General features: G+C 36.4%; 2 pseudogenes; both read right to left on the bottom strand.

The window, feature by feature from the left end:
• Positions 1 to 9,796, bottom strand: LOC121252960 (annotated as a pseudogene).
• Positions 9,797 to 17,752: 7,956 nt separating this feature from the next.
• On the bottom strand, positions 17,753 to 20,377 carry LOC121252959 (annotated as a pseudogene).
• Between the last annotated feature and the right edge of the window lie 4,785 nt (positions 20,378 to 25,162).

The raw sequence follows: 25,162 nt of genomic DNA, 5'->3' as shown, positions 1-25,162 counted from the left end.
TAAATAAAAACCTTTCAAAAAATTATATAATTTGATACAATTATGTATATATGCTTTTGATTCCCCTAAAAAAAATTAAATAAAAGGAAAAAATGCATTGTAGCTCAATTTTTTTGGGCCCAAAGAATGAATTTCTAGGTTTGAATACAGATGATGAAAGCGTGATGGATCCTCAATTTTCACCACCTCTTCTACCTCCTGTCATTAGAGATACCTTGCGTGGGGTGGGGAAAATTTATCACAATATACTTTACCTACGACTACAAAACAGCTGCTGCTCGTCCTTCCCAGAGTTCAACAGATTGAGAGCTGCTGATTCCTCTCGATGTGCATCAAAGGTTCAAACAAAGTTGCACCCACAAAGGGAGAACATAACTTAAGGGATCAGCCATAAATTGATGGATACAAAATGATGACAGAGACAATTATCTCCTACTGTTTGCAGTCTTGCCCTTGCTTAGATCAGCGAGTTCCTCGATGAGCTTTCTTTCTTCAGCATTCAATCTCTTCGGGATTTCAACCTGAACACGAACCAACTGATCACCCCTCTTGTTGCTTTTATTCAAGAAAGGGACACCTTTCTTGGCCATTACAAGTGTTGTGCTTGGTTGCGTCCCAGATGGGATCTTCAAATCAACCATTCCATCCACTGTTGGAACCTTGATTGTGGTCCCCAAGATCGCATCAATGTAGGACACCTTGCAGGTGTAGAGAATGTTGGTGTCATCACGTTTTAGGACAGGGTCCGGCATAACTTCAATAATGACAAAGAGATCACCAGGAGACCCACCTCTTCTTCCAGCATTACCTTCATTTCTGACCCTTAAACGGCTACCAGAGTCCACACCAGCTGGAACTTTAAGGCTGATCCGCTTTGATCTTCTTACCCGACCATCCCCAGAACATGTGTTGCAAGGGGTAGACGTTTCCCCAGTCCCACCACAAGAAGAGCAGGTCATCACCTGCTGGAAGACACCTCAGGGGGTCCTTGCTGATGAAACAACCTGGCCTTGCCCACCACATGTGCTACATTTGGATGGCGTGGTCCCTGGTTTAGCACCTGAACCATTGCAAGTCCCACAACTCTCAAGCCGGCTTATCTCAATCTCCTTTTCAACCCCAAAAACTGCATCCTTAAAGTTTAAGACAAGACTGTAATATTCATCCTGACCATCAACCGCTCTATTCCTAGAAGCTCTGCCCCCCATGCCACCCATACCACCCATGCCTTCAAATAGTGACTCAAAGAGATCAAAAGGATTGCTGAAATCCTGCCATAGAAAATACGCTACCATGAGAAGGTAGAATATATGACAAAAAAAGTGCTTTCTCCAACTATTATAAGAGATTTACTTACCCCCATGCCCATACCAGCACCTTTAAGTCCAGCCTCCCCATATTTGTCATATAGCGATCGTTTCTCATCATCTGACAGAACCTGCAAAACAAGTTGCTCACTGTAAGATTAACTACTTTAGATTAGGGTGAACCAAAAAGCTCAATAATGAATCTGAAAATTGTACTTTACCTCATACGCATTGCTGATTTCCTTGAATTTCTGTTCTGCCCCAGGTTCTCTGAAGCATTACATAAAATAGTTAACACAAATTTGAAAAAAAATATGAAATATAAACAAAACAGATTGGACTGAAATGGAGTCGAAACAACTCTCAAAACAAACCCAAACTAGTAGCATAAACAACTTCAAAGAGGATTTTTGGCTATGATATGATCCTACTATTTATTTCTATATCTTCTGTGAAGACAAGCACAACTTCATATACAAATTGGTAAAAGTCCCATGTTTTCCTTCACATCTTGTCATTTTTTACCTCAAAATTATTTTCTTTATAATCAAACCCCATTTCATAAATTTCAGAATAGCGAAATCCAGTCTTGACATAATCAACAGGATAACATAAGTCAAATCTCTAAGTTACCATCCATTTGTGGTTAAGGTTATTAGTCAGTACATCTCAATTCAGAAAAGCCTCTGACTAAATTGGTTCGTAAATACCAAGCAAGCAAGAAAAAAAAAAAAAAAAAAGATGGTAGTCAATTTTCAACGCAAAATGAGGGTACTTTTACATATGAAGATTTGGAGACTACCTTTCCAAGGCAGCTACCAACAAAAATAACTGGTAACTGGTAGTGAATCAAAGATCCATTAATCTTCCAAAATCCTAATAGGTTTTCTGTTACCCAAAGACAAATTTTTTTTAATGACGAGGACTCTCAGAGATTGTGCAAACACGTCCTTTACTCGGTTAAATCCCAAACCTGTGGATGCATCCCCATCACATGGATCAGGTAAATCATCGGCTTTTCACCAATACGACATGGCCCCTAGAAATGGTTTGCACCCAAGAGTTCGATACCTAGACCTGGAAGAAGCATACCACTAAGACCAAGACCCTTGCCACTTGAGTCAATCCCTAAGGGTTCTATTACCTATAGACAAATAGGCCCTTTGAACTAAATTGCGAACAATTCAAAGAACGAAAACATGAACATCAAAATCTCTCTCAAATACCAAAACCCCATTAAAGCAAACAAATTAAACAACTGAATATCACCAAGTTACGAACTCAATCGTCACATCAACATCATTGTATAAAAAAACTTTTTTTTTTTTATAGGTAATCAAGAAATTTTATTCATAGAAAGAGGTAAAACCCAAGTACACAAGGAGTATACATGAGAAACATCATTGTATAAAAAAACTCAAAAGCCTCATATCCCAAATGGGGGATGTTTGGAAAGGATTTTCATCCCATCCCATCACATCTTCATCTCATCCCATCCCATCTCATCTCATTTACTTCCCAAACATCATTCAAAACAAACACTTTCAAACTAATCATTATAACTTTTTCAAACTAATCATTACAACTTTCCTAAACTTTCAAATAAAAAACAATTCAACTTTTTCAAATCTCAAAATAAAAATAATATTAAAAATTTATATTCTAACAATATTTTAATTTTATAATATTTTTTATTCAACTTTTTCTCTCTCCTTTCCCAAAACCCAATAAATACTTAAACTCAAACTATCTAACTACTATTCACAAACCATCTTATTACTATTCACAAAATTCTCACTGCATCTCATTCTCCAAGCATCCCCTTAGTTCCAAAAAGGGAAAAAAATTAAAAAATGAAAATGGCGCCCTTCGAACCCATTCTTGTGAAAAGCATGGTTGTGAGGGAAAATCCATCAGAATTTAGGAAGATTGATGTGAGCTTGATGCAGTTCCCATGGAACCCTTGCCTGTTATATCTACATCTACAATCTAATAACATGTGCAACAGCTTATTGAATGAAATGTGTATCAATTACGCGTATTTAATAGCTTAGAAACCAACAATAGAATCACTCATAACAAAACCTTGTTGATTTGGAAGAGGAGAAACCCGCACAGCAGAAGGGAGAAAGGAGAAAAGGCAAATCAACTCACTTGTTCACATCTGGATGATAACTCCTAGCGAGCTTCCGATAGGCTGAAAAGTGAAAAGCAATGAGGAATACAAAAACATTAAACAGTGGAACAGGTAAGGGCAAAAGTCAATATTCAATTAACTTCGCTAGCCAAACTGTCAAAGGAAATATAGAACTTTCTTTGCAGGCAAAATAAGAAAATATAAAACTAAAGAATGCATTTCAATTTGATCAATATAAAATTTTCCATCTACTAATTGCTCTTGCCTGACATATAAAATTACAACTCCTCTTATTCATCAATATAAGCCATGACAAATCACGTGCACTAATGGCAATATCACAATCTAAAATTCCAAACATTCTAGGCATCAATTCTAGTGAAAGATTTTTTTTTTTTTTTTTGGTCATTTAAATTTACAAGGGAGAAAAGTCTAAATAATAAAAAAAAAATGAAAATAAGAACAGATGGGCTTAATGCTGAGGTTCACAGCTAGGTGTTTTCATCATTAACTCGGGTAACTATAGTTGAAGCTATGAAAATGAGCTTCTATCCATGAAGAATTTATGTGTGACATACATTAGATACAAATTCTCCAACTATCTCATATAGATTCAAAATGAGAACTGTTTCAATCTGATACCACTTGATTAAAACTCCCCAAACATGCTTCACAAGTTTAGTTGCTAAAGGTTTAGTAAGGAATAACATAACGCTACTCAAATCATGAAGCCGCAGCTCGTTAATATTATGAAATCTACCATGAGCCATCTTAATTTACACTCTAAAAGAAGAAAATAATTATCGTGATTGGAAATATAAGTTTAATATTATCACAAAATCTCGTTCAGTAAAGCCACATCTTCTGCAGATTCTTTAATGTTATAAATCTTCTCCTACTTTTCAAAACCAGAAAGAAAACCCAAACTCCAAAGAAACATTATTCAAATACAAAAGGATTCGAATGAGATTGTAGTAAGCTGCATGGCAGAATATAGAAGCACTTGCTTCGAGTATAAACATGGAGAACACTAATATCATTGGCCGCTAAGTTAGGTTAATGTGATTTGAGCCTTTCCACTAGCCACCGATACAGACTGCTTTGACAGACTCCGGCGACCATTTTGTGGGCCTCCGACGTCGGTCATCCTCCGGCGACTAGTAGTTTTCTCCGTTAACTCAGGGATGAAGCGGGAACCATAAGGAGCAGTGGGAACAGATTTACAGTGGGTTTTGACAATGACGACGAAGCACGATGCGGTTTCGTCCCAGTTGGAAGGAGAGGTGGTTGAAAGTTGAATCAAAAACTTTCTTTTTTACGAAAGAGGGAGGAAATATCTTTTGTATTTCTAAACGTAGGAAAAGGATAGCTAAGTTCATGTATCTAGGGGGGACGACAGCTTCGTGGGTGACTAAGGGGATTGAGAATTGTTTAAAACTTAACTGCCATGAAGGTTTCTTCAGAGAGCTAAGGATGGGTAATGGAGTTCTTAGCATTCAACATCATGATAATGCAAGGGGCAATTTTCTGCAGCTCTCTGAATTCCAAAATGGAAGGAGGAAAGGTTTATTGGTGATTCCGGAGGGCACAAATGGTATTGGATGGAAAGGTTTTCTGCAGTCCATTCTAAGTGTCACTGAATCCAAAGCCACTACTAGAAGTGTGGAGTTTGTTGATGGAAAAACAGTGGGAAGGCCTTCCTCAATCAAAGGTGCTTCGTACGTAGCGGTGTTGAGGTCACTGGCAAGTAGTCAGGTTGAGATCAGCTCAGCAGTAGAAAGAAAGGGCAATGCACTTATAGGAGACAAAAGACCTCAACTAATATTGGGAGAGTTGGAGGGAGTCTTATGGGATGTCAAATCTCAATTGAAGGGAGTTATGGATTATGTAAGAGATCTAATGATTAAAGTGGATAAGAGGTTGGACCTAGTCGTGGGTACAAGTGTGCGACCAAGTGTGGCGGAAAGTGTGCAGGCAAAGGGTGTGTCAATGATAGGGTCATTGGACGCTAGCATCTTTGTTCATGCCAGTGTCACTATGCCTTCTGAGGGAGCTGTAAGGTCTCAGGCACCAATTGCATATGAAGTTAGTCCTTTTGTCCAGAGTTCATTTGTAGTTGAAGACGGGGGTCCCTCCAAGGGCTTGAGCATTTTGGAAGATACAGTCGAGCCTCTTTTAGAATATGCAAACGGGGCAACAAAAGGTAGTGCTTCCCCTCTTGAGGAAGCAGCACAGCAAGGATCATCAAGGGGTGGAGATAATACACACAATGTTGATGGAGGGGAGGAATTTGCAATGGTAACAGATGGAGGGGACAACAACCATATAGATGTCGAGCATGCATTTGGCGGGAAGGATTTGTCATTGGTGTCTCGTGTTGAGGAAGGTTTAAGCTTGGTTTGGGTAATGAGAATACCTGAGAAGTGTTGGGAATGTTTGTGAATAGTAGTGAAAAAGTAATAAAAAAGTAATAATAAAATATTGAATAGTAGTAAAAAGTAGGTGAAAAGTAATGAATAGTAGAAAAGTAGGTGAAAAGTAATAATAAAGTAAAGAATAATAGTGAGAGTACTTGAGATACTCTCAAGTGCCAAACACACCCTTAGAGTCAAGAGTGCAGTTAGGTACTGTGGCTGGGGATAATGTCGTTCCCCTGATTTCTCTTCCTCCGATCAACGATATAGCGGGTTCAACATCGAATTGAATTCTAAATAAAGATAACGGGTTTCTACAAATCTTGGGACTTTCATATGGAGAACAAGGAGAATATGAAGACCAATTTAAAACACTACTCACTGCAATCAAGGCGAGCCACGCGCTTGAAACCAAATCTAAGTTTAAGAAAAGCAAGGAGTTGAAGAATCTTTCATGGACAATTAACTACGATGCTAAGGGAGGTAGCTCAAGTAGAGGGAATGGTAAAGGAAGGGCTTTGTGATGTTCAGGTTGAGGATTAGTTTTAAGGAATCTAGGGGATGGGGTCTGGGAGGTGTAATGATAGTTTTCCAATTCGGGTTTGGTGTATTTTGAGTAGGTTTTTATGGGCTTTTGGGTCATTATGGGCTTTCTTGTATGGGCTAGGTGTTTTTCTTGTATACGTCTAGTGTACTTGGTTACTCCTATTGATATATATATAATATTTTTACTTGTAAAAAAAAAAAAAAAGGCCATAAAATAACTAGTCAAATCACTGCAAAAGATGCTTAGTAGGGAGAAAAAAATCAATGTAAAAGATGAACGAGGAAACTAATTTAGAAAGCAGATAAAAGTAAAGGAACTCATTTAATAATCAGCCAAAAGGGGTGAAAGGTTTATGTACCGCTTTTAATTTCAGGTTTACTGGCATTTCTTGACACCCCAAGAACAGAATAGAAATCCTGTGGATTGAAAGATATTAGTACCTTTATCTGACAAGTAAAACCATTGATGAGCATCCATTTTTATAAGCAAAATATAACAAGGGCGACATTGATACCAGACTTTTTATAATAAATAAAATGAAGGGAAAACATTAGCCAAGTAAACAACATAAGATTAAAAAAAAAAAAAAAAAAAAAAGGAGTACTCACTGCCTCTGCTCTAACTGTGAAACGTCCTCCCCTACAAGTATGTGAAGTTTGAGATGAACCTGGATATGACAGCAAATGGAAGGAATCCCGAGAAAATAAGCTTGAACTGGGTGCTGATAAATAGCTTATCTTGTTCATAGTACTGTAAACAAGTTAGCAGAAGCACATGAAACTATTCCAATACAGTAACATGTCCTAAAATAAACTTTTTTCACCATATACTAGAAGAAACATTTTTTAACAAATCTAAAAACTAAAATAATTTGTTTAAAAATCTAAATACAACCAGATACAACAGCAAAGAGGATTCATTGTAAAACTAGACTATAAGATCTGAAACTAAGCCCAAAGAATACGTGGTTTGGATACAAAAAAGCCTCCAACTCATCTCATCTAATCATTACAACTTTTCCAAATTCTCACACAAAATAAAATAAACAATTCAACTTTTTCAAATCTCAAAACAATAATAATATTAAAAAATAATAATCTAACAATATTTTATTCAACTTTAACCTTTCATCTCAACTCACTATCCAAACCTTTCCGAATTTGGCCACTCAAACTTATGAGTCAATATAAATGTAATTATGATACGCAAAGAACAATTAAACCAAAGTTTACAATTCTAAAACATATAGTAGGATAATCAAGCATAGAAAAGCAAACTGATCCTTGTTCAAATATACAAGCAATTATCACTCAACAACACAGCTTTGTTCCCACCTCTCCATTATCTCAAGCAATTATGAAAGATAATACAATGAATTTAAAAGGACAAAGAAAAAAGCAATAGCGTTTGTTATGCTAAATGGCCATGCTTAGCTGTCTATAGAGACATGGCTGCATCACTTTTTGCAAGCAATCCAAAGAGGGTGCAAACGAAATGAACAATTTGGTAAACTTTTTGCTCACGTGAGTGTTATACAATCATCCCAATCGAACCACATGCATATCTGATGGGCATCATGATCCTTTTAAGAATTGATTTTAGATCCAAAACCAAAACCTTCAGAAACAACCTGGATGCATTTTTCATCACAAATGTTGCAAAGAAGATTGAAAATGGAGATGGTAAAGCTTGTACAGAAGGGTGTTTCATAGCAAGCTTCTCTTCCAAGCCATGCATTTAGGAACAAATGGCTCATTTGCTCAAAGGAAAGGATGAAGGTCATTAACCACAACAAAAAATAATTTCTTTACATGAATAGTTTCCACATTAGTTTATGATGCCATCACCAAGTTGTGGTTCTACTAAACTACTGTGTGTTGACCAAATACACGATAATCACACCTCATCAATTACTTCCTACTTTTAAATAACATGCCACTACACTTATCAAAAAAATAACATGCCTCTGCTATCTTGATTGCATCGACAAAGAATCTCATTTATGACAGTTCCTCTGCATTATTAAAAAAAATTGAGTTTTATCAGTGCATCGACAAGCTCAGATGCTCTTCAATTTAGCTGGGTGTCTATTTCTTCACGCTTTAGGGATGTTGGGACTGACTAGTTGTTTATTATTTGTGGATCTGAAGGATCCAACCCTTTATATTGCTTAATTTTAATGTAAATAAAAAAGAAAGGCACTAGGGGTATTGGATGCTTCTTAAATTTAAAATAAATATATAATAAATGTTTTCTTATATACAGCAATCATTTAGGAGGTACAAGTTAGTGAAGATACGAAAGACATATATGACAGATACTCACCAATACCGGGATGTCGGTGTCTTGTTTGCCATGTAGTACCTTAGTGTACACTGAGGGTGAATACCCCATTGAGCAACCCATTTACTTCCACAAGGTATAATTGCCATCGATATTACTGGCTAAAAAAAGATCAATTTACTAATATATGCCTGATGGACCTCTGCCAGAAGCAAAAATATAAAAATCAGGATATCGACTATCAATATCTAAAGATATTATCCTGAGTAATGAGAGCACCTAAAACAAGAAATAAAGTATATATTTTATGCATTAAAATCAAACCAGAAGAAAGAAAATATAACAACCAGCACAATTATATATGCAAAACAGACCCATTTAATGGAAAATTATATGCCAGACTTAAAATGCAAAATAACATATCTACCATTGTTTGGGGGGCAACTTTCACTTCCAAATTGTCGGATCATTTTGTAGCACCGACTTTAAAATGTTTCTTTGGTTATCAGTTTTATAGGGGTTAACTACACTGCTGTTTAATTAGCATTCTGGACCCTTGAAAATTGCCAACCAAACGATTCCAAAGTCTAAAGCATTAGGGTTTCATATCCACCAACAACAGAACAAAAAAGAACTAATCCTAACTAAATTTATTTAGAAAAACAACAACAGTAGGAAGCAGCATATTCTTTCACGATTCAAGAAAAAGCATGTTAACAACAATCCAATTACAGCCACACAAAAATACAGGCATTTACAAACTCTTATGTGCAGTAAGTTAAAGATTAGGGTATTTCTTGTAAAAATCAAACGAAAGACGAACCCGTTCAGCTCGGCTCCTCTGCGTTGACTTCAAAGTCAATCGCTTCGCTCTCTTCTTTCCCAGAGATTCGCGGTAGAGCGATGTGACGGGAGGTTTGGTGCGGTGCGAAAGAAGAAGCTGCCGCTCTACAGCAGTCTAATTGGCGAATCCGAACATCGTGGTGCTTGAGAGGCTTTCGAGGCGAGATTCCCTGCTCTCTCTGCCCTACTCTTTCGGTGTTCAGCCGCTTCTCCACCGCATGATTCGCTTATCTTGAATCAACAATCCTCTTACTAAATGCTGAGGTGGACAGCTCCACTTTACTGTACACTTTTTACAGGACATTTCATAATTATATTTTTAAATAAAAATATTTTTATAAAAAATAATGATGCACCATCAACTATATTACAACTTAACTACTATTATATATTAAAACATTAATATTTTTTACTTTAATTCAAAATTTATGTACTTGCAACAGTTCAAAATAAATAAAATAATAATTTTTTTATAGTTAGTTGTAAATAAATTGTGATATAGTTGTTCTTATATCATTTTTCGGAAAGGAGTAGTTAAGCCATAAAAAGTATTTTTTTTTTTTTTTAGCAAGATGACTACTATTTTTATATACCAAACTACATCAGAAGTTGTAAAAACAGTCGAACTTAATTATACAGATAAAAGGGATGGGTCTTTCTCACTGAAAATTCAACAAAGAATGGAGTATTTGGATTAGAAGAATGTTGCCAAAGGCTTGCGTCGCCCCTACCCATTGCACTAAATTGTGCGCGCATCAATTCTTTGAATGATGTATTTTTCTAACTTTTCATTCTTTGAAAGAGAGAAGATGGTGCTTGATATCATTGATGATAGGGCTCATGGTCCAATCATGTACAATTGATGAGTTTGATATTGTTGCTATGGTGGTACTTGAGTCCCCTTCAAGTAATATTTTTTGCAGATACAGTCTCTTTGCTTCAGTGATTGCTATCAATGCTGCTCTAGCTTCCCCAAAGTTTGGGCTCACACTGCAAATAAAATCAATAATTGCAAAGATGATTTCTCCTAAATTATTCCAACATAGAGGTGCTAAGCTGCCGCCTTGATCTCTGACTGCCACATCAAACTTGATGAGAAAGTAATCGACTAGATGCATATCTTCCTTCATTAGCGTGTGGTTGTTATCATTAACCTAAGCTGCTGAGTGCTGATGGAAGGTTAAGAGAACTAACTCAACAAAAACAAATGGAGATGGAGAGATAGGAATCTGATTGCGCACTTTTTTATTTTTGAGAAACCAAAGATTGTCCTTAGCGATGGTGGCAAATATTTGGAAAGAATAGTGTTCTTCCTCTGGAAGTTTTAGGAGCTCTAAAGGATTGAGAATGTTTTTTATCCAAGTAGACAAGGGCTGTCTTGCAAAAGAGGTGGTGTCAATTGGCCATTTTGAGTGTCTCTATAGTACTCTAGAATAAATACAATTGAGGAAAAGATCAGAGATGTCTTCTGGTTCAGTGTTGCAAAGAGGACAAACAATTTTCTCTTCCTCAAGATGATGACATTGTTAATCTTGGCTTTGGTGGGAAGAATATTGTGGCTTATTTTCCAGAGAAATAATTTCAGTCTATCTTGCAATTTCAATTTGCATAAACTCTTCCAGTTTAATGGCTAATTGTTGAGATTGAAAACATTATTGTCATTGACAAGAGCAACGTATGCTAATTTGACTGAAAAATCTTCACGATTGATGAAGCCATTTTATCTTGTCTTGAACAAGATGGAAATTATGGTTGACTAGAAGGATTCTTTGGATTTCTCTTGAGGAAGTTTTCGAGAAAAGGGTGTTGAGGAGAAGGCCATTCCATCGTCTTGGTTCCTCTAACGTGAGCTCAGAAACAGTCATGTTATGATTGTGATCAGAATTATTATTGGGATTTGGGTGGGGTATGGAACCAAGGATAGTGGAGACCTAGGGATCAGTCCAAACCTTGGTTGAGATTTTGTTGTTAATTTGAAAACAAGCACTAGACAGCAAGAAATCTCTCTGTTTAAGCAAACTCTTCCAAAACCATGAATCAGAGGATTTAGGTGAGACTTCCAGGAAAGATTTGGATCTTAGTTATTTTTTTGAGATGACATCCTTCCGAGGACTTGTTGACCCATTTAGAAGAGACCAAGCATATTTAGCAACCAGAGTAGAGTTAAAAGAGGACATATTTTTTATGCCAAAACCTCCTATAGATTTGGGTATACAAATGGACTTCCAGGATTGGGAGTGAATTTCTTTTTTTCCGTTGTCCTTGATTCTCCACCAAAATCTTTTGAAGAGGAAATCCAGATTTTTGGTCATTGCTTTTGGGATGCTGGCTGAGGACATGACATATGAAGGAATAGAGCTAGCAACTGCTCTTATGAGGACAATTTTTGCAGCTTGAGAGAGAATTTTTGATTTCCAGCCTTGAAGCTTGTTTTGGATCTTCTCCATTAATTCAGTCAGGAATTTTTTTCTATCGGCTCCATTAGAAAGAGGTAATCCTAGATATTTAGAATTTGGAGGAGAAACTCTTAAATTGAAAGAGCTTTTGACATCATTAATGGAAACCAAAGTGGTATTTCTACTAAAATGAAGAGAAGACTTATGCTCATTGATACATCGTCCTGACCACCGATTATAAACATCAAGGCATTCAGAGAATTTTTTAGCATTAAAAGCAGTGGCCGACCCAAAAAGAAACAGAAAATCTGCAAAAAGGAGATGAGTGATGTAGGGGCTGCCTCTAGAAAGCTTAATTCCCTTTAAACTGTTAAGCTGTTCTTTTCTAACAAAGAGCTAGACAGGATCTCAATACCTAGAATGAAAAGGAAATGAGATAACGGGTCTCCTTGTCGGAGATAACGGGTCTCTTTGTCGGAGACCCTTGGTGGGGTGGAAGTACCCATGTGGGGAACCATTGATGATGATTGAATAGGACATTGTTGAGATGCACTCCTAGATCCAACTGATCCATTGATGTCTAAAGCCAACCTGTTTTAGAATTTCAAGAAGAAATTATCATTCCATGGAGTTAAAGGCCTTTGCCATATCAATCTTTATGGCCATTTGTCCAAGTCTGCCAGTTCTTTTTTTTCATGCTGTGGAAGATCTCCTGGGCCAGAATAGTATTGTCTTGAATTAGATGACCATGGATGAAGGCACATTGACATGGAGAGATAATGTTGGGAAGGATGGTTTTAAACCTGTTGGCAAGAATTTTTGCTATAATTTTATAGCAGACAATAGACAAACTTGTGGGTCAGAATTGGTTAATATCGTTGGGATTGTCAACTTTTGGGATCAAGACCAAATTTGTGTGATTGAGTTCTCTAAGCAGTTTTCCTTGGATAAAAAAAACTATTTACAGCAACAATCAAATCAAATTTAATTATCTCCCAAAATGTTTTGTAAAAAAGACCCGTAAAACCATCAGGCCCTGGAGCCTTGGTGAGAGGAAGTTTTTTCACTATGGAAGTGATTTCCTCTTCATTAGGAATTTTACAAAGAAAATCATTTTTATGATCTGATGTTTTCCTTGAGAATAGATTTTTAATGTCATCAGGAGGTGTGGGGTGAGAGGAAGAAAAGATTTTTTGGAAATATTCTTGGGTCTTGGAAGCGATTGTGGTTTGGTCAGCCATCCAATTGTTTCTGCCTAACTGGAGGCAATCAATGTTGTTTCTTTTATGTCTGATTGAAGTGGAGGCATGAAAGAATTTTGTGTTAAGATCTGTGGAGATGAGCCATGTGATTCTGGATTTTTGCCTCCAAATGAATTCCTCTCTTAAGAGCAACTCATTAATGTTTTCTTTTAAATCGGCTTCCAAGGTGCAGGAATATGGTTGAGAATCTTCTTTTTGGAGAGAGGAAAGTTTCGACATCAAGACTTTAAGTTTGGATTGGATGTGACCAAAGTTGTTATAATTTCATTCCCGAAGGGCTTTCTTGGTGGCTTTGAGTTTTTTGAGAGGATGAAGGAAGGGGTTCCAATGAAGTGAGAATTCCAGGCCTCTTTGATTATTTTGAAAATAAACGGATCCCGGATCCCAGATCCCAGATCTAGAATTCTTCAAATTTGAAGGATTTGGGATAACTCTTCCTATTTTTTGTATCTAAGAGAATGGGAGCATGATCGGAAGAGGCCCGTGTGAGAGTGGTGAGGATAGCTTGAGGGAACAGATCAAGTCAGGAAATGTTAGCTATACCTCTGTCAAGTCTCTCCTTACTTTAATGGGGACCAAATCTATTGTTAGTCTAAGTGTATTTCGGGCCAGATGATCCTAGGTCCACAAAGCCTAAGTTTTTCATGAACAATTTGAGGTCTTTTGGTTTTGAGGAATTAGCAAAAAGATTACCCCCTAACTTTTCAAATTGGGTGAGTATGGAGTTGAAATCCCCTAAAGCTAAGGTAGAACCAGAGAATGATGTTGTGATACCCGAGAGGAGATCCTAAAATAATTATTTTTTTCTGTATAGGGCAAAGATAGTAAACCAAGTTGAGGAGCCACGACAAGTGACTAGGATCAGAATACAACAAAACAGAGATAATATTACTAGAAATATGTACAATTTCTATATTAACTTCAAGTCGATACAGAAGCAAAAGGCTCCCTCATTTTCTAGTAGGAGGAGAATACACAAAATATGCATAACCTAACATATTAACAATACGTGCACAGCCATTAGAAGTTAATAAACATTCTGATATCAGGGCTAATATTTGTTAGAAGCTAAGAAATATCAGGGCTAATATAATCCTGATATTAGCCCCAAGTGATATGATTGCGAAAGGTCGAGCAATACCTCAGCAATTCCAAACTAGTAGCCTCATGGTTCCTCTGGTGGCAGTGAAGACCCTGCCACATCAGTCATTGGATTCATAGGAAATAGATTTATAGTTTGAGACTGGATGTTATTACCCGTAGTCTTCAAATTATGATTTTGATATGGTGCGTATCTTAATATTGTTGAGCTCCTTTTCGGTTGTTTTCTTTGAATCCGTTCTTTCTTTGGTTGCTGGGTTGCTTTGCTTTGTACTGGAAAGGCTCTCGGATTGGCAACCCTTTCTCCTTCCTTTGGGACACCATTTTCCTCTTCAATAGTCACAGGAATTGTAATGCTTAGCAGGCATTTTTTTTTTGTGAGGATTGAGGAATGAGCTATTCTCTTCTAATGAGTTTTTCCTCTTCTTTATAATCCATTTTAGAAAGAGGTTGGGCATTGATGCGCTGAGACAGAGGAGGCCATTTTGTTTTTTGTTAGGGTTTGTATCGAGGAAGAAGAGACGATCTGGGGGTCAGAGTGGGTTGGGTGTGTTTGATGGGCTGGGGAGAAAATGTGTGTTGGGCTCAGCTGTATAGTGTTAAAGGCAAAACAGGCCTTACCCGAAGGGCTAACCAGTAAGGATATGGTATGGCTATGATTTTGAAATTCTGATGAGCCTTTTTTGTCTTTGAACTGAGAGATGAATTGTTTGATGAGGGATGTCTTGGGCTTAGGTTCATCAGAAAGAGGCTAATGGATTTGTTATCTGAGTTCGGGAGTGTAAGCCTCACAGGATTGAAAGGAGAGGCCAGACGGGCATTATGGGAGTTTTCCTAAACCAAGCACTGGCTTATTTGGGATCGAGTTGGACACTTGGAGGGAAGGGGGACTCGTCAACAGACAAAACTGGGGGGGGGGGGGGGGGGGGAGGGTCAGGAATCATTTTGTTGATGTTGATGGTTTGACTACTTACTTAATTAGATCCGATGACTTTGTGTGGGAACTTGGATCGTTGCCATGTGGTGATTTGATCTGCTTGCATAGTTCCTTACGAAGTGCTTCTGGATGAACAGTACACATTTAGGGTTTCTTTACCATAACTTTGTATAGAAGAGCTTTTTTTTTTAATGTAGAATTCCTTCTTTTGGCCTTCTTCCACATTGATGATGATGGCTTTTCCTTTACCTAGATATTCAACTTGGTGCTCTTTTTTGCTAAATCGAAAGTTCTTGAACCATCGTGGGAAGGATAGTTGGATGGTTCTTTGATGTGTACTGGCGGGAGGGAAGACGGGATGTGATTCATTTGTTCTAACAATGGTAAAACCTGGGAGCTTTGATGTTGTAAATCTCTTTGGGTTTCTTCAAATTGAGACTGTCTTCTTGAGTCTTGGGGTTCCACTCTCATCCAAGGACTGAAGAAAGACTCATCAACTGGGCTGATGTAAATGTGGCATGTCTGTTGAAGATGACCAAGCCGTCCACATCTATATCGGAATTCTAAAAGCCTTTCATATTTGAAGCTAACCTTTGTAGGTTGCTTTTTGGGTCGGGGTAAGATGAACCCTTCATAAAGAGGCTTTTCCGTATTGATTTCTACTCTAATCCTGAGAAATTGTTTTACCCCATTGCTAGAAAGAAATGCTTGATCTATTTCAAGTAAAAGACCCAGAACTTTTCCTATTTTTGCAACATTGCCTTCAGTCATCATTCTGAAAGGTAGCACATATATATGAATCCAAAAGGCAGAGTGTGTAAAGTCTATTTCTTGAAGATTGAGGCCTGAAGGCCATTATTTGAGCACCATATGGAATCCCTTGAAGTTCTAGGGTCTTTGGGAAAAAAACTCTATTTTTCTCGATTGATGATGGAAAAGTGAATAAGAAAATGTTGGTTCATAAGTCTTCAATGGTGAGATTATGAATAAAGCTCCATACCTCACGGATTGTAGAGTGAAAAGTATGTTTGTTCAGGTTTTTGGAAGAGACGAACTTACCAATTAGTGCTTGGTTTGAATTTTTTGCAGATGTTTCTTACTCGAGCTCAAATATGATGTCATCCCATGTTAGAGCTTTTGTTTGTTCGATGAATGATTCAACACTTGCGTTTTCTTTCTCCGTTGACATTGTTAGATGGAAGTTAATTGGTGGTTTCGGAATTGGTAGGAGGTGGGGTATAGATGGTGATGAAAGGCAGGTGAAAATGATGTGTTAGGTGGGTATTAAAGGAGGAGACTACGCAGAGGAAGAGACTCATCTTCGGAGGGAGAGCAAACCTAGCTTACCGCTGCATTTTGACAGTATAGCCGATAAAAGTAATTGATGAAAGTCATGGCCATTGAATTTTTAATTTTATTTAATTATTAAGAAAGTAATTATTAGTGAATTAATATTTTTTTTATTTTTAAAAAATATTTAAAAATGTGTAAAAACTGATTAAAGTAAAAAATAAGAAAAAATACATTAATATTAGGAGCAAAGGATCTCTACGTAAAAGAACTTTCACGTGAATAATATTTGTACCGTTCAGGTGAATTCTAAGGTATGATTTGGATACTTAAATGAGATGACGTGATTTTATATGAAAGTTGAAAGTTAAATAAAATATTGTTAGAATATTATTTTTTAATATTATTATTATTTTGAGATTTGAAAAAGTTGAATTGTTTATTATATTTTTTGTAAGAATTTGATAAAATTATAATGATGAGATGAAATATTTTCACTATCTAAAAAGAGCTGACAAATTACATTAGGGGTCTATAAACAGGGATCGTGTACCTAACATTTCTGTTAAAATAACTCATAGTTCTGTAAAATGTTTTTCATCTCCAAAGTTGTAAACCGTGAATCCTTTTCTTTTTAAGTCCCTCCACTTGATCTAACCATCTTTCAAATTTAATTGACATATGTATTTTGTTTTTCATTATTTGAACATGAGAATCATTTTTTATATATATAAAAATAAAAATAATGATACATGTACAACTATTTTTTACAACTTTATACAATCATGTATTAATACGAGGGTATTTCTGTAAAGTGATGTTACTTCTATAGGGTGATGCTACTACACTCACATATCGAAGACCTTCACCGAACGGCAATTTTTTTTTTTTTTTGTTTTTTTTTCAAACATTTTTTAAAACCTTTAAACATTTTTAAAAATACAAAAAAAAAATCTCAAATTTATTAAAAAACACTTCAGTAACCATTAAGTAAAAAAAACCAATCGGTGGGTTTTGTCGGTAGGTTTTGTAGGTGGGAGTAGTATTTTCCTACTTCTATAAGTTACTTTACAAAAGTATCCTTTATTTAAAACATGGTTAAATAAAAATTGTAAAAAATAGTTATAAGTGTATCAAAATAATGTGCATTTTGGTCAGGATGGCTATAAAAATAGCTTTTAAACCCTCTATTTACACAATTAAAAAATTCTAAAACTTTAAAATATGAACACTAAACTCTTAAAGTTCCTAATGCTAATTATTTTTGAGATATATATTCTACAGAAAGTTCAGTACCAATGTAGAAAGTGATAACCACCAGCCAGTATATCGTCCACTTATTGTGTACATATTTTTTAGATGCAGCTGATAATGTGTCTTTTTCATGATTTTCAACATGAAATCTCAAGCCAGGGGTTGATATGCATGTCCTTAGTAAATGAAGTGAAATCAGGTTACTAAGGCCAGCTTCCTTAGCAGTGATGGACAATGTTGGTGCTTTTCTCTGCATTGATAAACACTTATCTACATCTTTTTCTATATCATACCAATTACAGTACTCCACCTTGTGGTCATTGCTGTGATTTGACAAAATGCTTCCGTGAAGGAAGTGGCCGGTCAATGAGGAAAGATTTCATGTGCTTGCACATCTCTTTGGGTTTCTCACCATTGATTGCGTGCCCTGCATTCTTTAGGATTACTAGTTGTGCATTCTCACCCAGATGCCTGTATCACAGGGGTAAATTATCCACAATGCAAAACCTTAAAAGCAACTGACGAGTTTGAAGATTATCCGTTTGGATTTCATAGATAAGATGAAATGAATTGAAATGGTTTGTAAATAATATTGAGATAATTTGTGAGTTGAAATTTATAAATAATAGTGACATTATTGATCTCAACGCATCTCTCAATTCAAACCGACCACCTAATTATGCTCCAAAGTTGTTCATATAGTTTGAGAAAGCCGAAATAAAGTTGATATTAATGTTGAACGTTTTAAGTTGATCAGATTTACCTCTTCAATCTGTGTGCCAATTCCAGTGGGAATACCCGGTCTTGCTCACCCCAGATTATCAGTGTAGGCTGTATGTAGCAAGGAGAAGATCATATGCCTTTATATGCATACATACCCAGGAAGACTGCTAAAGAGGGAAGGCTAACTTGAAAAGTCAACATGTACAGAAAACTAAAAGGTAATGGTGAATATATAACCTGGGTTATATTGGGAAGATCAGAGAGCTTTCTACCATGGTGTAATGCTTCAACCAATTCCTTCTTCTCTTGAAAGTGTTCTGTACACATTATCTGCAAGCGATAAAAAGCAATTTCCAAAACAAATATTAACTAAAACTCAATATGAATCGTCGACCCCATGATGAAGTAACTGGGAAAATCAGGACAGTTAGCATCACAGGATCAGAGTTTACGCAACCCCCAAAAATATTAACAACTACTTCAGCAAGTTATACCTAAGAAGCTAGCGCAGTCTTGAACAGCTTATGCGGTCTGGAAAGGACTGTCAAAAAATTATCTGAAAAATGCTTAACCTAGATCCGTCGATTTTAATCTTAGACTTTGGATATATTGCACGAACAATTCCCAATCCTTGACATTGTAACCCTTGAGGGAAAAAAGAGAGAAATAAATAGACAAATACATTGTTTACACTTCAGGCCTTCACCCATCTGAGATCTCCTCTCAACTTCAATTGTCTCAGCTAGCTAGCTTTTTATCGAATAAACCAAACCATAGAAAGGAAAGAAGATAATCTTTTTCAAGATTTATCTCCTTTTCAGTGTTTGGTTTATAATGGTAGAGAGAAGAAAAGAAAGAGCGAATGTGTCATTGTCGGGTTTCCTCTCCAGAACAGATGAGTTTGATAGAGAGAGAGAGAGAGAGAGATTGAGAGTTAACTGTAAACACAGCTATTTTCTTTAATTTCTCTTTGTAAAACAAACAGTGGAAAATAATATAATTTTCCGCTCTTATTTGTTCTTCGCTTAATTAAAATTTGAACCAACGTTGAAGTAATCCCGAGATACAAATTCCAATTCTAATCAATCCCCCCAAGTCTCAATATAAAAAACTAATCGTCCAACCATGTCAAAGCAAATGCCAAAGACCACTTACATGGATGAAATCGTTGAGAAAGCAAGAGGGCACGGCCTTGTAAGTGGGCTTAACAAACGTGAGGCGCATCAACTCCCTCATCTTCTCGGGACTCCGCGGCAGCAGGACGGTAACGGCCTCATCCAAGCTCCTCACCAGGAACATACCCTCCTCCAAGTCCTTATCCTCCATGCACACCCCAGCGCAGCAAAGCACCACCCGCTCCACCCTCTCCCTAAACTGAGCCGCCATACTGTACGCCACGAACCCGCCGTAGCTGATACCGGCGATGCTCATCGTCTTTACCACCCCCTGTGCTTCCATGAGGGCCATTAAGCAGCGTGCCTGGAAGGCCTCGGAGCGGTCGGGGCGGGTCGTGTAGGAATCCCGAAGAAGACTAGGTCGGGGACGTAGACGTTGAAATGAGGGATGAGAGAGGAGATGAAATGACCCCAATGCCACATTGCGTTGGCGCCGAGGCCATGGATGAGGAGGAGATTGGGCTTGGAGTGAGTGTGGGCCTTGGGGAGCCAGCAGTGGATGACGGTGCCGTCGCCGAGGTCGGTGATGGTGGACTTGAGGCCGGCGTGTGAGAAGGCGTAGCGGAACCACCAATTCCAGGTGGCTACGAAGTTGAAGTACTTGGGCATTGTTTTAATGGTAATCTTTGGTTTAAAGTGGTTAGAACTGAGACTAGGATGATCTGATGGGGACAGTAAGAACGATTGAATAGTGCTATGTTCGGATTTTAAAAGAGGGCGTAGGTTTTTCAGGCGCCGAAACGGAGGGAGATAACAACAAATGGGAGCCAATTAGAGAGCGACACATGCTTTGTTTTTTTATGTGCCGTAAAAAGGTACAATTGCTAGGTTTTGCGCTAAAAAAAAATTATAGACGTAGAACTATTTTTATAATCTTTTATGAATAATTTACACGTTCGCTACCCACCGTCGATGGGTTTGTTTGGTTAGTGTAGCATTATTCATATTTTATATATTTATATTTTAAATGGGAGATACTTTTTTTAAAAAAAAAAATTTACTTTTAAATCGGTCTATTAATCTAACACCATACACCGTGACATAGCGAATCCAGTCCGGCCACCACATCACGGTTTGACACTAACTCCAAAAATGTAAAGGTTGAGAACGCCTTCTCCAGAGAAAAAGAAAAACTCTCATCATCTCCTTCATTTGAAAAAGTCCATGCGTAAGAAACCTTTGATGCCTTCCCTTTCCCTCTCGTCTTCTCCTTCATTTGGAAAAACCCATGCTTAAGAAACCTTTGATCCCTTCCATTTCCCTCTTGTCTTCTCATTCGTCCTCTCTAAACCCAAAATTCATTTTCAGTCTCTTACCCTAGGAAAAACCCTCACTACTATGTCACTTCTCCTACCGCCTGACTACCCTCTCTCCCTCTCTCACTTTCGTAGCCATCCCTCTCTCGCAACAAGAACTTCCCTCTCGTACCCCCAATCTGTGCTTGCGTCCCCAATCTGTGAGTTGATAGTAATTTGGAGGAAATTACTGCATCCAGATCTCTGAGTCGAAGACATACGGTCAATCGCCTCCATCATGGTAAGTTTTCGGCCGCCCCAGTATAGTGACGTTGTGTGGGTTTTCTACACTGAGTTGCACAAGTGGGTTTTCTACACTGAGTTGCGTTGTATGGAAACTATATTCTCTAAATCATTGGTCAAATGTTTCGATGTTTTTGGTTGTGCCAGTCAACTGTTTGAGAGAATTACTGAGCCAAATGAACATTGTATGTGTCCATGTTTGTGCCCATTAGAGTAAAAGCTAACTTCCATATTATATGCAGCAAGTTTTAAGCTGTTAGTTTGCACATATTTAGCTGCCCATTCAAGTTGTCACTTTTTTAATCCTTTCAATTTTTCTTCGATTATGTGCATTTTTCATATTGTTATGTTGTTAATGTCAAACAAAAATGTGATTAGTGCATGTTTCCCATTGTGTATGTCCACGTACGTGTTCTAGTTTGGAGGCCCACTGTGATAAAAAATAGAAAAAACAAAGCCATAAAAAAGAATAGACTATTTTTTATTGTTAGGGGCCTAAAATTTTCAAATCAAGCGCCTTATTCAAATTCCTAGAATTTTCATCAAAATAGTCTTATGCAAATTCCTAAAATTTTCAAATCAATAGTCTTATGCAAAGATGTAAGGGGCCTAAAACTTGTTAAAGAGATTAGGCAACAAGACTCCTAAATTATATTTTGATTGAAAAAACAGAAATTGAGGTCTAAGTTCCAGCCAATTACCCAAAGAATGCTATCCTATCATTTTTCTATAGATCTAGTGGCTACTGAAATCATGTAGCGAGGTTATATTATATTTTGATGCATATTTGAATGCTTGTAGGTTTCAATTTTGAAAGGCATTCTTGTTTAGTTCATTCAACTTTCTAGGAGTAGGTGTGCAAGCCAGCTTTTGTTCTTCTTTCTTTATTTTTTTTTCTTTTATTTTTTTACAGGGAGGTGGGGTGGGTTATTATGAATTTATGTTAATGTTTCTTCTTGTATTCTTTGCTTCCCATTTTCTATTTATTGTTGTAGATAGGTTTCACTCATCGATGTTCCATCTCACACTCATATAGTTATGTTTTTCAAATTATAAGTCCTCATTTATGGTTGCATTTCTCAACAAGGGGTCATATACATTTAAAAAGTTATCTTGGAAGTCTGTGGCATTAAATATACTCATTGTTTCATTTAGATCACCTGTGACATCAAGTCAATCATCATATGTAGTTGATATGTTTCAAATGGAATCACTAACATGTTGGTGTGGCCTGAAAGCTCCACTAAAAACCTCTCAAACTAACAAAAATTTTGAAAGAAAATTTTATGCATGCTCGAAGTATAACATGATAAAGCATATTATATATATATATTTGTATTGCTTTTTAACTTGTCATATTTAACGTTTGAAATTCTCAAATTGTATGCATAGAGGAGCAAGATGTCAATTCTTCATATGGGTAGATATACTTCAACTGGTATAGAAGAAAATTCTCACAAGAGAAAATGCAGTTTGAAAACAGGAGGATAACTTATTGTTGCACGAGTATGAAGTTTAGAAAAAGAAAAATAAACTAATTGAGAGAGAGAATGCTCTTCACAAGCAAGATGAGAAAATTAAAAAGCAGATTGTAGAGAATAAATGTGCACGTATATTATTGTGTATATATTGGGTGTTATCAATTGTAATAGTTTTTGTTGGTTTGGACTATAGAGGTATCGTGTTACTGTTAATTGTAAATCGATGATTCGGCCTATGTATATGGTGGAGATTGATAATTTGATTATGTGGTTATGCTCCATTAATATTCTTCATTTTCTAGTAATTAGTGCAATTAATAGTCTTCATTTTTCCATAATGGCATGGTTATTCTCAGGCAATTAGGACTGTAAATGAATCAGTTTGTTCGATAACCCGCTCAGTACTCACTCAATTAAATTTGAATCGAACTCGACTCGTGAAAAAAAAAGACTCGTTCGTGAAAGCAAATACTTGCTCGAATTGTAGATGACACATGCCCAACAAAACTCAACTCGACTCGGCTAAAACTCATTAAAGCTCGCTCGTTTATGTTCGAGTCAACTCGTTAGCCGACTCAATTAAAACTCATTCATATATTGATAAATATATACATACACCTATGTATACACACACACACACACACACATATATACATATGCAATGTTTTGAATACCGTACCAGATGCCGTACCGGTCAAGGCACTGGAACGAAATATTTCGATACCGGTACCGTTTCATGTACCGTTTCGAGATAGTCGATATATAAATAAATTATATATATAAATATATGTATATAAATTATATTTCAAAATAATAGTCTATAGATGGATAAATTATATATAAATAGATATACATATATATAAATTATAAATAGTCTAGTTTGAATTTGGTGTAAAAAAATGAGCTTGTAGTGTGAAAAAATGAAAAAAAAAAATTAAGACCGAAATATCGGTCGGTACACAGGCCGGTACAGGCCGAAATATTGGCCGGTACCGGCCGGTACGTTCAATATTTAGGCCGGTACGAAATATATATAGTACCTGTACTGGCCTAGTGGCCGGTACGGCAAATACCGGCCGGTACGGTACAGTATTAATAATAGTGTACATATGTAGTAACTAATAATATAAGCATACCAATTTTAAAATTAAATATATAATATGTAATCTAATTACTTATGTCTATATACTGAATATAATTCATAAGAATATTTTATAATTTGTATAATAATTAATAGATAAAATTTAATAATTTCATATACTAATATGTGATAATCATATATGAAATAGATATTTGCTATCATATTAAGTGTATGTATTAATAATATTTGTATGCATATAATATATTGTTATTTTGAATAAATATCAACTAGTTAGATATTAATTATTTATAAATTTTATAATTCAATAGATATTCTACTTCTTAATTGTATAAATTCAATATTAGATTTTTTTATTTAATTTATTAATTATTAAATCTTATTCAAAAAATAAAAAAATAAACAGTTTGAGCTCAAGCTCGGCTGGGCTCGACTCGAACTCGTTTGTGGGACGAGCCCGAACTCAAACTCGAGTTGAGAGTTTAGCTTAACGAGTCAAGCTCGAACAAAGAATAAAAAAAAATCTCGAGCTCGAGATTGAGCTCGAGCATTTTGAGTCGAGCCGAGCTCAGCAAGCCAAAGATCGGCTCGACTGTGCTCAATTACAGCCCTATAGGCAATAGTAATAGGCCTTCAATTTTTTTTATGTAAATCTCGAATAGCAGCATACATCAAGTTAAACCAACGCAACAGAAATATTCATAGCACTTATATACATTGAAATATACACATGATCTCCATTCATAGCACTTATATACATGATCTTTGTTGAAATATTTCATAAATCTTGAACTTCTCAGCCTATTACACTAACACAATATAAATTCTCCTGCCTATTACACCAATACAACACAACACAACATAAATAATTCATAGTATCCCGCTGCCTATTACACCAACAAAAGAAAAATCCTCAATGAACTTCTTAGCTATAACAAATCACAAGCTCCAACTAGCAAACAACATTCTTTACAATACAAGTTACATTAAAGATTCTTACACCCACAACATATTTCATCACAAGCCCCAAAATACAACAACCTACAACTTGCAAACAACATTCTTTGTAATAAATTATACGTTTTGCATTAAAGAGTCTCACACCCACAGTATATTTCATTACAACACCCAAAATTCAACAAATTACTCAGTTACAACCATGACCTCACACCTCCTCATTGTCCGATGGCGTTGGTTGTGTGACAATACTACATTGTATTTCAACAACAAAATCATCAATGCTAGCACCAAGTTGAGCTTTTGATACCTCACTCTGCTGTGATTCATCATCAAATATTTTTCTATAAGTCTAAATTTTAAACAAAAAAATACACATACATTAGAAAGGAATATGCATGCAGGGAGAAGCAATATA

The sequence above is a fragment of the Juglans microcarpa x Juglans regia genome, chromosome 2S (genome assembly GCF_004785595.1).
Source record: "Juglans microcarpa x Juglans regia isolate MS1-56 chromosome 2S, Jm3101_v1.0, whole genome shotgun sequence".
NCBI lineage: Eukaryota > Viridiplantae > Streptophyta > Magnoliopsida > Fagales > Juglandaceae > Juglans > Juglans microcarpa x Juglans regia.
This window is presented reverse-complemented; position numbering and strand designations above follow the sequence as displayed.